Genomic DNA, 13,673 nt, shown 5'->3' on the forward strand with positions numbered 1-13,673 from the left:
TTTGGGGTAAATACCCAGTAGTGCAATGCTTGGTCGTATGGTAGCTCTATTTTCAACTTTTTGAGGAACCTCAATACTGTTTTCCAGAGTGGTTGCACCAGCTTGCATTCCCACCAACAGTGTAGGAGTGTTCCCCTTTCTCTGCATCCCCGCCAACATCTGTCTTTTCCTGACTTGTTAATTTTAGCTATTCTGATTGGCATGAGGTGGTATCTCATTGAGGTTTTGATTTGGATTTCCCTGATGCCAAGCGATGTTGAGCACTTTTTCATGTGTCTGTTGGCCAATTCTTTTTATTCATTATATTTTTTTGGAAGGACATCAAACTCTGTGTATCACTGAATTTTTTATTCTTACTGCTCCCAAACTGAACAAGAGGATCCCTTTGGAATCCTCTTTAAATACTCTTCCTGTCTCAAGCCTCATTTTTAGATATCATGCAAATATTCCTTAAATGCTCTTTCTTTTTAAAAACACTCATTAATTCAATCTTTCCAAAACCATGAATTATTTTCTGGTTACAAACCTAAGTCTAGAATACTCTACCTAGCTTCCAATGGTAGAGTAATCGAATCCCATGCTACCATTTCAGCCTTGTCTAACAGACATTTCTGCCTTTATCAGAGTATTTTTCTTTCTCTGCTATAAAAACACTCTCCACTTCTATGAACATAATGCTCATTTTTATCCTTGCATAAATAAAATTTTACCAATTCAAAAGTTAAACATTCAAGTTAAAATACAAAGATCTGTTTTCCATAAAAGACTTATTGACTGATCTTTTATTAATAATTCTCTTCTTTGAAACCCTATAGCATTTTTAGTATTATCATACAGTTTAGTCCTTGACTGTGTATACTATTTTGCATTAATTCTTTATTATTCTGTTATATTAATTTTGCCACCCAGTTTAGAGAGCCAGTTAAAGGGAATTTTTAACTATTAGTAGCTAGTTAGTTGTCTTAAAGCTTATGGTGTCAGTAGTATAGATTTGATTTGTTGAATAGTTATCAATTCTTCTATTTAGAGAGTGAATGTTTTAAAGTTCTTTCAATCACTTGACTGTCAAAAGAGGTCTAAACTATTTAATATTATATTTTGAGGCTTTTAAGTTGGATTTGGATGTTTATTTCTTATTAAAATAATGTATTTAATTATTGAATCTAACAAATAAAAGAGAGGGTTGTTACCTTTATTCTATTGTTTCCAATAATCTTTTGTGCTTACAAAGCTTGAATGAAGAATTATTAAACAGTGATGCTCCTATTCATGCAATACCATTTGATGGAGGAGTTTGAAAGGAAAAGTGGGTCTTCACGGGCAGGGTCATATTGTGAAAATGTGTTAATGGTATCACATTCTCTTTGCCATATGAACGTGTTTGACTGACATTTATCTGCTTTTCTCCAATGATGCATGGCTTGTTCATTGTGTTGGGCAGAGTTAGCTGCCAGACATTGTGACTAGAGAATCAATCTGAGTCTCTTTATTTCTTATTTGCATTTCCCCTTTTAATATCCTTTATTTATTGTTGTAGAACAATTAACACAATTATTCATAATAAATTTGGGGCTATGTTAAATGTAATTTTAAACCACAGATTTCCAGATTTTCTATTCTAATACCATCATTCCTTCCAAGAAACAAGTAGAAGGGTGAAGATGGATCCTACTTTTAACTTACCATTTTTATTGTATCTTTAAAAAAGAAAAAAAAAAGTAACATTTCACAGTGTGAATTTAATTAAAGTAAATGGAGAGTTTAAAAGATGGAAGAATCATGTTGCTTCTTAATTGTGTTGTTGACTTAACATATAATGATTCTTTCCAACTCACCCCATATAATACCATTGGCATTGTTTTAATACAAGTTCATTAAGAAAAAAAAATCCTGCTTCACTGTTTATTTCAGAATTAAACCCATAATCTCTGGGTGAAAATTACCTGTGTGCTTTCTTTAGGATTTTATTGGTCTCTGGTTTGAGCCATTTGAGAAGTAAATTGATTAAACCACACTTTTTCATTCAACTTGGGGTCATTATACTTCAGTCTTGCATCAAAAAGTAATTTATTTACTTATTTATTTAAAGATTTATTTATTTATTTGAGAGAGAGAAAGAGAGAAAGAGCGTGGGGGGGTGCAGAGGGAGAGAATCTTTCAAACAGAATCCACACCGAGTGCTGAGCCCTTTGCAGGGCTGGATCTCACAACCCATAAAATCATGACCTGAGCCGAAACCAAGAGTTGGACGCTTAACCAACTGAGCCACCCAGGAACCCTCAAAGGTAATTTAGAGGGGCACCTGGGTGGCTCAGTTGGTTGAGCATCTGACTTTTGATTTCAGCTCAGGTCATTATCTCGGGGTCATGAGATCAAGCCCTGTGTTGAGCCAGGCATGGGGCTCCAGGCTCAGTGCAGATGAGGGAGTCTGCTTGAGAGGAAAAAAAAAATTCTCAGTATCATTAAGAACAAAACTGAAAAATAGATAAAGGCAGGCCAAGAACCCAGGTAGAATTTAATAAGGTGGAACTAATATTCCAAGTAAGATTAAAGTCATCTAAGTATTCTAGCTTCAGCATTTACTAGCATTCCTATACCCTGTACTAAAGATATTTTAAAGAACAAAAACTACATCCAAATGATATGCTCAGAAATTTCTGTTAGAGTGAAACCCATTCTTTCAGCTCTACCTAGAGGGAAGAATCATCATGAAGCTTAAATGCAGTTCGAGTGAAAACAAAAAGTGTCCTCATGTGGGGAAAGGACTTGGATGAGGAATTAAAGGAAGGTCTGAGTCTACATGCTCCAGAGTGTGTTGGGCAAGTACTTATCTATCTTTTCTCCCATGTGGTATAAAAAGTAAAATGTTCCACACATCCACATTGGGAAAACAAAACCAAACCATGAGAGGCATTGTAGTAGCCAAGTCAACATTACTGACAAAGCCCTCGAAATAGCACCAACTATGACAAAACCAGATACTTAGCTAATATTGTCTGTCTTCCTGCATCAGGCACTGTGATAATTGGTGATTGGTGAGACCAATAAATAAATCAATGGTTATAGTAGTGATTTTATATCAAGATGAGTAAGAGAAGCAGGGTAGAGGATTTGTTCAGGAGGAAGAGATTTCTTTATGAGCTGATTCCTAAATATGATCAAGCATGACCCTCATCATGCCATCATTCTTACTAGAGAAATGCCAACTCTAAATTCAACTTTGTCTTAAGTCTGCCTTTGATTTTTCTTAGATTACTACCTTTATGCTAATAGGTACATTATTGTATTTCCATATCAGTTATATTCTACCTGAAGGAAATTTTAGAGAAAGTATAGTAGTGGGCATCTTTGTCTGGTTTTAGGAGGTTATATTGTATTCTTTAAGTGGTTATGAAGATTCATAAAGACATTATGAAGAGTAGGTAAGATATATAACATTATTTTCCTACTCTCTACTATTTAGTGGAAATTTATTTGAAGGACAAAATGCTGTAGATTTAAGATCACTCTAGGTGTAACTTGCTATTCAAAAAATAGCAGTTCTTTTTAAATAATGTAAATTTAAATTTCCGTAATCAAAACAAACATTCCACTAAATCAATGTTAGAGTAATTTTATAATTATTTCTGGGAAAGAGTAATTTTGAGTAGAATTTTTTTATAATACTGAAAATGAAGTCAATTTTTAGAATACAAAAGTTCCATCCACATGGATGATAAAGTACTTTAGCATCAGTACTAAAACTGCTCATCCCCCACAATATAATAATGGTTTAAAATAAACTAAATTCTTCATCTGTGGAACATTACACACAAAAAAAATTTATTGCTTCAAGAGATAGCAAGTCTTAAACCTATTTCTCAAGATGTGATTCCAAAGTGCAGCAGGAGGACTGCCGTTTTGGAATATGAAAGGGAGATAAAACTGATGGTTCTGATTAAATATTATTTTGAATCTCTCTTTTTTAATGGAGATGAAGAAAGCACATTTTGTGTGGAGTTTTGTTTTGACTCAGCCTGCCATGAAGCTGTTTAAATCAAGTCTTATACCCACATTATTTCAGTTGCCAAAAACATCAAAACAGCAACAAAGGAAAAGCTAACCTTAAATTTTCAGCTTGTATTTCGGCCCTTGTAAACAAGTTACCATGGAGATGATACCCAAGTGAGCTACAGGCTTGACTCAAAACAGCCACTGTGTGTGGACCCTCAGCACAATATAACGTGGCATTGGTGCTATTCATGATAAAAACCTCCATATATCCTCTGGTATTTAAAAGTTTTTCTGCAGCATGCCAGGTAAAAGCTTAAAATTTGTCGAAACTGTCATGGATCTGCTTAAAGGCAACAAAATCAGGAAGGACAAAGAATTACATCTTTGAATATTGTAAATTTGGTAACAAATTTAAAATTTTTGAAGATAGTAATTTGAAGTTGTGTTCTTTGAGCCTTTTAAGGAAGATGCAGTCTAGAAGTCTTGACTGTAGCTTTTTTTTTTTTTTAAAGATTTTATTTATTTATTTGACAGAGAGAGAGATAGCGAGAGCAGGAACACAAGCAGGGGGAGTGGGAGAGGGAGAAGCAGGCTTCCTGCCGAGCTGGGAGCCCGATGTGGGGCTCGATCCCAGGACCCTGGGATCATGACCTGAGCTGAAGGCAGACACTTAACGACTGAGCCACCCAGGCGCCCTTGACTGTAGCTTTAAATTATTTTCTTGGTGCAAATCATTTCTAAAGAGGCTAAATTATATCTGACAAACAAAGCAAAATAAGCCCTGTCATTATGGACCCCGATTCTCTCTTCCACTCTGTATAGGCTGCAATGGCATGGAAACCCCTAACAAAGTAAAGAACAAACACAGATTTTATTAGCTTAGGTTTCATTTTTTAAAAATATTTCAAAACCATAGAAAATAGCATTCCTGTATCCAGTAAAAATTTATACATATCCTTTCCTCCTCTAGATTTGTTTTCTAGTCTAGTTCCCATGTGAAAAGCTACAGAAATTTTGGGTTACTAGTTTATAAGATTTTTAACAATTGCATAATATTTTGACTTGAAAAACTCAAATATCTACATTCTACAGAATTTACAGTTTTCATGTTTAGCTTAAGACGTGCAGTTGATATCTACTTCTTTTTCTTCTTTAACCTCAAGACATAAAAAAAGTGTTATTAAAAATATTTTATCAGAAGACAAATGGCATATCTATTCTATGAAATACAATTCAACAATTCAAAAAGATGTAACAGTTTAATATATATTAGCATATTCTATTACATATACTATGTAATAGATATAATTAAATTGAATATTTTTGTATATATGTATATACAGAAGATCCCAATTATAGAATAAAATCCTATATAATTATGTTAGAAGATGTAATTTTGAGTGAAAAGTGAATTGTATAATGATATAGATAGAATTTTATTTAACTAAAATTTTTTAAATTACCAAATAAAGGGTGCCTTGGTGGCTCAGTCATTAAGCATCTACCTTCGGCTCAGGTCATGATCCCAGGGTCCTGCTCAGCGGGAAGCCTGCTTCTTCCTCTCCCACTCCCCCTGCTTGTGTTCCCTCTCTCGCTGTCTCTATCTCTCTGTCAAATAAAGGAATGAAATCTTAAAAAAAATTACCAAATAAAATAGTGATAGGTACATATATGTGTTTACAGATGCATAGAAAAAGAAATGGAAGACTATAAACAAACTGATAAAATTAGTGTTTATGTCTGGGTGGGGTGGAGGAAGGAGAGAGATTGGTAGAGCTGAAGAAGAAAGGCCCGGGTTGGAGACATTAAATTATCAAAGAGGATATTTGGTCTTATGAATACTATTTTTTAAAAACAATTAGAATTTATTCAGGTATTACTTAAGCAATCAATTTTTAAATTAAAGAATCTATAAGAACTATTTGAAAGAACCCTGATTTTTCCCATGAAATTGGTATATCATTTTAAAAGTTTTCATATATGTGATTTGCCTTTAGAATGGTGTTGTTTTATTCTATTCCAATAAAAAAAAGACCAATTCCAGTGCCTGACCACTCAGAGTATGAATCACCATCATCTGGCCACTTACTAGAAATGTAAAATATCTTTCCCTAACTTTAGACTGTCTGATTCAAAATCTATTTTTAAAAAATATACAAAGTGATTTGTAGGCCTATAAAATTGAAAGAGTACCATTCTAGGGGGTTATCTCTGGCATGAGATTGACCTGCCACCCAACCAAAAATGATCATCTTCTTCCTATCTTATGTCATATTATCTAGTACTAAAAATAAAGTTAAATATTTTATTGATCATCTTGGTATATCTCGATCAGGGACCTTTTGAACTGCCATTTGTCCTTCTGTTTGTAGTCTTTCTACTTCAAAAGATAGATACTCTGTCATCTATACTTGTTTATTCTGTGATGCAGTTGATTAAACTAACTTGAATTTGGTGCTAAAGGCACAGAGAACTTTGAATATACCTCCACTAGCCAGTGATCAGTGAATGTTTATTAAGTAGAAATGCCCCTAAGAGTAATTCAGGTAAGATCTGGTTTACATCAGTACGAGGCTACTGATGTAACTTGTAAATTCTAACTTGAGAATTAAATGGGCATTAGAGCATGGTAAAATACTTTCAAATCAAACATCAATTAGAAACCTGATTCACTTTACCATTCTTAAAGCAATCATTAATAGTATAGATCAGGGTGACACTTTGGGTCAGATAATTATATGTCGTGGAAATTGTCCTATGCAAGTTAGTTAGCATGTTAGTAGCATCCCTGCCCTCTACCCACTAGATGCCAGTAGTACCACCCCCTTCCAGTTATGAAAACCAAAAATGTCCCCTGGGAAACAACAATACCCCCAGTTGAAAACAGCTGCAGAGGCAAATATTATTTCATCTTTTGTCATCATATTGATATCACCAGGCTTTACAGCTACAACTGGAAATTGATGTTTCCATTTTAGACATTAGGACCCCCCAAAAAGGCATATCAAGTAATATGTATACATTAAAAAAAAACAAAAACAAAACAATGCCTTCTAAGTTCCACTCACTAGTTGATTTCACAGGATTCCTGTTGCCTCCAAAATTCTTGAGTCATTCCATATTCATTTTTCATCTGTTTTTCTTTACTTTCCTGCATTATCTTCCCTCCATTTTAGTTTCCCATCTACTTTTATCCCCTTACTTCATTTCCAGTTCTCCTTCCTTTCTCTTCTTAGTACATACTCATTTATCTTTTCTAACATAGCCATATTTAATGGATTTTTACCAGTATTGTTGTAGGTCTTATGTTTTAGTCTTCAAATTGGCATTTTTAGAAACAGTAATATCTGCCTCTACTGACTAACAGAGAAGAAAGAATGACAGCCCAGTAACATTGGAGATGACAGAAGGAGAAGCTGGTGCAAACAAAACTCCCCTGGAATACAACGAAATCAGCATATCTGAAAAGGTTTCAGGACAATTTCAAATACTGTTTCACACTTCTGAATTAAAGATAATGGAGTGAGAAATGGAATATCTGCTCAAGGAGGTACCAAACTCTTCTGTTAGACTTGCCACATTTTCTTTTGCAAAATAAAGTCTATAAAGCAAGAATTTTTTAGGTTATCAGTAGCATTAATGTGAAAAATATAAGCTTTATTGCTAACCATTTGAGATGCAAGGAAGCTCTTCCTCTCTTTCTCACAGAAATTGGATGACCATGTGGGCTGACAGCTCCCTCGTGTTATAAAATAATGCAAACAATATTTTTTCACCCCAAACAAAATTGGTTAAAATTACATTTTCCCAAGTCATATGGAAATGCACTAATTTGTAACTTTCTAAAGCCAACACATTTATGCTTCAGAGATACATAATTCAGTAACAAACAACAGACTGAATTTTGATCAGGTTTTAAAAATGGGTACAATAGCCTTCTCAGACTTCAAATGAACTTTGAAAACTCTCTTGGTATTCTCTCCCTCATGAAATTGTAAGGACAGAATTCCCTTGTTTTGTTTTGTTTTGTTTGTTTGTTTGTTTAGCAATATGCAGTGAGGAAAAAAAAGTGAAAAAGTCTTGCATGTTTGTATAATATGTAAAGGCTTCAATGATTAAAACAGCCTTCAGACTTAATAGCAAGCATTTTATTTTAAAGGCAATAATTCTTCAAGAACCTGGAGGAAAACTACATTATTGTGCTTTTCCTTTTTGGAATTGATGGCTACATTATGTGAGGTAGGTGAAGTAAAGCATGATAATAAGCAGTTCTGATAGGAAAAAGATTAATGGGAATTTATTTTTCTCCGTTTTTTTTTAAGAAGAAAATATCATTTGGATTCTCAGCATTAAAAAACAAGAAGACGACTACATAATGTGTTAGTTAGTCCTCCAACTAATAGCAAAATGTACATATAGATTTTTATAGTTAAGTCCACATTGATAGATAATTTTCTATCTTCTTTCTATTTTTTTTTTTTAAGATTTTATTTATTTATTTGAGAGAGAGAGAATGAGAGAGAGCACATGAGAGGGGTTAGGGTCAGAGGGAGAAGCAGACTCCCTGCCGAGCAGGGTGCCCGATGCGGGACTCAATCCAGGGACTCCAGGATCATGACCTGAGCCAAAGGCAGTCGCTTAACCAACTGAGCCACCCAGGCGCCCTATCTTCTTTCTAAATGATTTTATAGAATATAAACAGATTGACAAAGCGGGATCAACCATGCCACAAGATATTATTAACATGATTCAACAATCAACAGTAATAATGTAATTATTTGAGAATATTCTTATGACTTCTGGACACCTGTTTTCCTTTGTTCTTTTTCCTTATAAATTTTGTTTATATTTCAATGCACTTAGTATTGAAGAATGAAGTCATATTTGGTATAATTCATAATTTTTTCTTTGCTAATTAATTCTTTTAAAGTTATGGTGACTATTGTAGTTATTGGGGGAAATAAATCCAAACTATTGTTAAAAAAGAGTAAATTCATACTCTATGCAACCACATATTTTAAATTTAGACTTCATAAGTCTTGGAGTTTTATTTTCTTAAGTAAGATGAAAAAAATACCAAATTGAGCAAAATCTATGAAATCATTTTTATTTTCATTATTGTTCAAAGGACATTAGCAGGATTTGTACTGTTTCATTTAATTATTAACGAACAAGGAGCAATTGCAGGGATCCCATGTGAATTGTCTTCCATGCTTTTTTTCCTGATTCTCATTTTAAATGTGTAAACCTATTTAATGATAGGATTGCAATAATGGTTAACTGTGATTTTTGATTCAATAATTGTGCAGAAAATCTTATTTGCATATCTTTTAAAAAAGCCAATTTAAAGTCCTGAGATGCTTACTGAAGTTGACCAGTCCCTACATGGAAAAAAAGTCATAGATAGGGCATGTTAGGCTTCAGATTATCTATTTATTACACATTTGTGTAACCAGCACACCTAAATTAGCATATTTATTGGAAATAATCATACTTTGCAGTGACTGAGAAAGGAAAAATTGAGAACTCCTTATCATTTGACTTCAATCATCACGTATAAACATCATAAACATAATGTACATGTTTTTTTTGTATATAGTATGGATACAGTACTACACATTTGAAGCACTCAATGTATATTGCATTTTTTGTCAGCAATTTAGAAAACTTTTTGAATGAGATAATTGATTTTCACAATAAGTCTTTTAATCAGGTCAGTGACAGAAACCACTTCAAACATGACCTAAGTGAGGGGAGAGGAGTTTTGGTTCATTAGAAAACTCAAGGATAGTTCTGGCTTTGGTTTTAGCTGTATCCATATCTACAAATATCATCAGACATCTACCCTTCCCCATCACTCAGTGTTCTGTTTTGCTTTATTTTGTTTTTCTTACCATTTTGGTTACATTCTAAGGCTTATTTTCTGCAAGTCTGTCAGCAACTAACTCAAAGCTTGAATCTGGTAGACTGAAGAACTCTACTTTTCTGGAAGTTTTGGTATTGGTTCTGACTGGTTTTGAATAAGCCCACCCACCAAACCATAATGGTCTTAGTTCTCAAAGTGTGGGGCAGTGGGGAATGTAATTTTGGTCATCTGTAGAGACACTTCTGGTTGCTATAACTAGGGCCAAGGTTGCCACTGGCATCTAGTTGGTAAAGGCCAAGGATGTTGCTAAATGTCCTACAATGTACAAAACAGCCCACACCTCACAACAGAATTATCCCGTCCAAAATATCAATAGTGCTAAGGTTGAAAAACTTTGCACTAGAAGTTGTATTAGTACTGCTGACCCACAATGGGTTATAGAGAGATAGGAGTAAGAGAGACTTATCCAAGAAAACTGTGCTGTAATGACAAGAAAAGGCAGTAAATGCTGATAAGGGATCAACCCATATAAGCAAGAGGGAGTATTTTTTTACCTCTAGGCCATGAGTAGGAAAAAAAAAGTAAAAATCAGAGTTTTTAACAACGAATCTTTACCTAAATATGTTTGGTAAAGTTGACTTTTCTTATCTTTTTAACTCATAATTTGTCTTTGTTCCCAGTGAAGTTTCTTGGTGTTAGATAAATAATCTGCATTTTGCTAAGTTGATGTGAGTCAGAAATTCTGCACTATTAACACATTATCTGACACTTTCATATTTTAAACAAATATAGTCTTTAAAATTATTTTATGTGTAACTATTTTATTGTTAAATCACATATTTTAGTTGAAAAGAATTTTATAATCAGAAGGGAAAAATTTACTCACGTGGCAGATTCTAGTTGTCTTCTGCAATTTTTTTTGTAACTTGAAGATGGCATTTATTTTGTTCTTATAGTTATTAAATTGAAAATGTTTATATGTTCATGAAATAGACTTTTAGAGTGAATAAGAGGTGAGAAAACCTCATAGCACTTTGGATTTTTTTATTTAAAGGACGTTAGGTAGTTTATTTTGCAATTATTCTTTGATTTGGAATATTCCTCTCCAAATATTTCAAAAGTAATTTCTTTTCTTCCTTAGAGTCAATAGTAATTAAAGTATTTTTTTAAGGAAAAAATAACACTAATGCTAAAGGTTGTTTGAACTGTTTCTTCTGTGTGTGTGTGTATATGAGAGAGACAGACAGACACAGAGCAGAGACAGAGACAGATAAAGAGAGAATGTATGTTCAAGAAAGTTGTGAAGCAGTTCTATATGGCATGAAAGTTTTGATCCCAAGAATCAGGAACAAAAAAGCAGAGAATGCACCTTCTAAGAGTAAATGCTAAATTGCTGTATATTTTATAGTCAGATGTGTGTGTACACGTATGTGTATGCTCACATCTGACCATCAATCAGACCCTCCAGCTTGCCTCCAGGAAAGTTGAAAGAGTGCATCTCACAGGAGAGGAAAATGCATTTAAAATTACTGCAGCCATAAAATAAACTGACATAACCCAAAGCAACAAATAATGGGGGGGAAATTCTTCTGGGGCTCTGTCTCTTTCAGCAAAGATTTTGACTTTCTGTTTTTATTTCTTGTCAGTGATCCTGGGTGTGTTTAAAATGACATAAAATGCATTCATTATGCCCCCAGATTCCAAATGCTTCAGCCTGTCTTGTACATTCCTCAAGAAAATGCAGACTTCTGGAATAGAGAGCAGATGTAGAAGCAAAATGACAGCCCTTGTGGGATGTTTGGTGGCTTAAAAAAAATCTCCAAGCAATTTTCTCTATTGCATCATGCCTGAAAAGCAGCTTAATTCCTCTGTTATGATTAAAGTTGATTGATTGAATTGATCTGTGATGTATCCTGTTTCCCTAGTTTACAAAGATGCTCAGGAAGAGTGAGGAAGCTGTCTGAATAGGATCCAAGTGCTTAATATATGCTGAGGTCCCACTTAACATTTATTATCTGTTATCGAAGGTAGGAGAAAAGCATGTAAATTATATGGATGTCTCTGATTCAAGGAAAGGGAAAGATAAATACTTATGCACTCAGTGATTTTCATCAACCATTTTCTAAAACAAACCCCATCTTTTTTTAGACTTAACAGTAACTTTGTAAAAAGATTTTCCTCTGCGAGGAAGGTAACCTTTTTTTACCTTACCATTGCTTATATTAGTAAAGAGACTTGAAAAACTTCAAGTCTGACTCTCAAGGTTGTTTACTAAATGTAATTTGCAGTAAAATTTAGGACCCTCAGAAACCTAGGATACTTTAAAATGATTATCTTCATGAGTTTTTTTTTTCCCAAAGGGATATTAAAAAATGAAGAGGAGAATCATTAGCAGATATTCCATCTGATTTTGGATGGGTGGGTGGGTATGAAAATGAGGTGAGGAAGTAATTTCCAGCGCTCCAGAATATATATGCTTGTGAGGTACAGAATTTACTTAGAATCTGTCAACTAAATACACCAAAATGTTGATAGATATACAGTATTTAATATGCAGGGGAAAATGTGTAAGATTACAGCAAACTATGAATTACAGCTTAATCTACGTTAAGCACATACCTTCTCCTTAATCAGTTTAGAGATCCACTGCCAATTTTTTGACAAATTTTTTGCAATTATGATATTTTTATTCCTATGGAGGTCTAACATAAGAAATATATAATTAGCAGTAAACTTTTAAGGAATGGAAATATTTCAAATTTTCTTTACTGCTAGGAAGCTCTTTAAGGAGCTGGCTTTTAGAGTCATATATCTGCATAATTGCATTTTCTTGTTCTCACAGAATTAAGCACCTTTGTTAAGTACCCAAACCTCCAGGTTTTAGTCTCAATCACAGCTATTACCCCATAAGCCAGATATAGTAATAAGAATAATGTAGCAATGTAGTGATAATATTAATTAAATATATTTATTTAAATATTTATATTTATATATTATATAATAATATATAATATAAAATAACAACTACGAAAAGAATACCAATTCCACAGCGACCAGGTGTGAGCTTTTTATGTGCTGGTCACTGTCTTAAGTCCATTATAATTATTACCTTATTTAATCTCATAACCTGTACAGCTGATAGCATCAACGTCTCATTTTATAGGTGAGGGAAGTAAGACACAAAGAGGTTAATTTTCTAATTCTTATAAAGCCTGCTTTCTCTCTCTTCCTGCCCCATATGTCAAGCTTGAAATGGAGCATTGCTTGACTTCCATAGCATGCGGGACATTATGTGGCCACCACTCAAAAAAATTCCAAAGATTTAATTTTTTATTTTACATTGCCTCAGGGCCACAACTACAAAGAGAAATGAATAACAGGCATATATACTTTTTTTCTTTCTTCCCAAGTTTAGCCGTTTCCAACAACTCCTTTTCCCATTTTTTTCCTTTCTAACTCAAATTCAGAGGTATCTGGTTTGGAATTAAATTTATCTTTGAACACAAGTGACCACAAGTTTTCTGAACCTGGCACTGTTAGTGGAAATAAAAGCAATAAAAAGGCATTTAGGGTTGCCAGATAGGATATCTAGGATATAGGACACCGATCAAATTTGAATTTCAGAGAAACAATGGAAAACTTTTAATATGAATATAACCCAGGCAGTACTTTGGACATACTTATACTACTATTTTTTCAAATTTATTTGAAATTCAAATTTAACCATTCATTCTACATTTTTAATAGCTATTTAATTGTATTTTAAATGTTAACTCCAGCAACACAATTTAATAGCATTACATATTTTCACTTC

The sequence above is a fragment of the Halichoerus grypus genome, chromosome 2, assembly GCF_964656455.1.
Source record: "Halichoerus grypus chromosome 2, mHalGry1.hap1.1, whole genome shotgun sequence".
In the NCBI taxonomy this organism is placed as follows: Eukaryota; Metazoa; Chordata; class Mammalia; order Carnivora; family Phocidae; genus Halichoerus; species Halichoerus grypus.